Source organism: Solanum tuberosum, unplaced genomic scaffold, assembly GCF_000226075.1.
Source record: "Solanum tuberosum cultivar DM 1-3 516 R44 unplaced genomic scaffold, SolTub_3.0 scf00260, whole genome shotgun sequence".
NCBI lineage: Eukaryota > Viridiplantae > Streptophyta > Magnoliopsida > Solanales > Solanaceae > Solanum > Solanum tuberosum.
Window position 1 is genome coordinate 687,696 of NW_006239188.1, and position 2,143 is coordinate 689,838.

The window sequence follows — 2,143 nt, forward strand, 5'->3', positions numbered from 1 at the left end:
TTTGGAATGTCACTATCTCTGACTCTAAGCTGATGTTAACCTGATCTGAGGTCTATCTTTGAGAAATGACTAGCACCCTGAAGTTGGTCGAACAAGTCATCAATCTTGGGGATGGGATAGTTATTCTTGATTGTGACCTTGTTCAACTGCCTATAGTCAATGCACATTATGAGAGAACTATCTTTCTTCTTTACGAACAACATTGGTGCACCCTATGGCGAAATACTAGGTCTGATGAAGCCCTTATCTAGAAGGTCTTTCAACTGCTCTTTCAATTCCTTAAGCTCAGCTGGAGCCATTCTGTAAGGAGGAATAAAGATAGGTTGGGTATCTGGAATGAGATCAATTCCAACGTCGAATTCCCTATCGGAAGTTACTCCGGGAAGATCTTCTAGAAACACTTCTGGAAACTCATTAACCACAGGAACTGACTCAAGAGTAAGAGATTCGGAACTAAAATCCTTAACCCGAATTAGATGATAGAGATAACCCTTAGAGATCATATTTTTGGCCTTAAGGTAAGAAATGAATCGACCCATAGGCGCTAAGCTACTACCCTTCCATTCTAAGATTGGCTCGTCTGGAAACTGAAAATGAACAATCTTAGTTCTACAATCGACTGAGGCATAATAGGAATGTAATCAATCCATGCCTAGAATAACATCGAAGTTTACCATTTCAAACTCTACAAGATCTGCTGAGGTGCCTTTCTGAGAGACTGTGACAGGGCAATTTTTTTATACCTATCCAGCTATAACTGGGTCACCGACTGGAGTACAGACTGAGAAAGGATCTGGGAGAGTTTCTGGACTAACACTGAATTGGACTGCTATATAAGGAGTTACAAAAGAAAGAGTAGCCCCTGGATCTAATAAAGCATAAACATCAAGATCAAAGACTCGTAACGTACCAGTGAATACATCAGGAGAATCTTCCTGATCTTGACGAGTCTGAAAAGCATAGAGCCTGTTATAGCGTTGTCCACCACCTGTACCAGAAGAGTTACCCTGCTGAGTCAGGAAACCTATTGGTGCTGCTGAAGTTGTAGACTGAGCTCTACCATTATTTCCTTCTTGACCTTGTCTAGAAGGACAATCCTTCAATCTATGACCAGACTGACCACACCCAAAGAATCCTTCCTTACCTGCAAGGCATTCGCCGAGGATGGTTCTTACTACATTTCGGGCAAGTTGGGTAGGTTTTGGTACCTGTAACACTCCCTTGAGACATAGAGCCTGACGCCCTACCTTTCTGATCATTATGGAACCTGGGGATAGAACACCAGCTGATGAAGGTAATAGAGTCGAAGATTTCTACTGAAACTGCGAGCGATTTCCACCACCCGATTTCTGTTGGGAATACTCGTAGTTACATGTTCTTGCTTTCTTAGTCTCCTTAGCCTATTCCATAAGCTTATCACCCTCAACCTGCTGAGCATGAGTCATGAGCCTAGAGATGTTCATGTCTCCCAACAACATAGCATTCATGCACTCTGTTTTCACTAAGTCTGACACTCCGTTCATAAACTTATTCATCTGAGCCTTGGAATCAACAACCATGTGAGGAGCATACCTGGAGAGTTGGTTAAACTTGAGCCCATACTCTTGGACCGTCATGTTACCCTGTCTTAAGTTCATAAATTCTTGGGTCCTTGCTTCTCTCAACTCTATGGGGAAAAAATTGTCCAGAAAGGTTTCGCTGAAACAATCCCAAGTAATAGGAGCTGCATTTGTACCCTTGTTCTCCTTCCACTGAGTTTACCAAATATGAGCCACATCCTTAAGTTGGTAAGATGCTAACTCAACCCGATCATTCACAGTTACCTGCATCACTTCAAAGATCTTCTTGACCTCATCAATGAAGTTTTGGGGATCTTCTCCAACTTGCAATCCTAAGAATTCTGGCAGATTCATCCTAACAAAGTCTCGCACCCTGGCTGCAGCTGACCTAACATTGGCATTTACTGGAACTGGAGCCCGTTGATTGTTCTGGTTGGCCACACTTTGAGCCAACATCTTAATGGCGTTCCTGAACTCTACATTCGACACTTCTTGATCAGGGACTGGATGAGCTGCGTTTGCATTCCTGGCATTATCTCTACGAAGAGGCATGATCACTGAAACGTAGAACGTCGAGTTAGAAT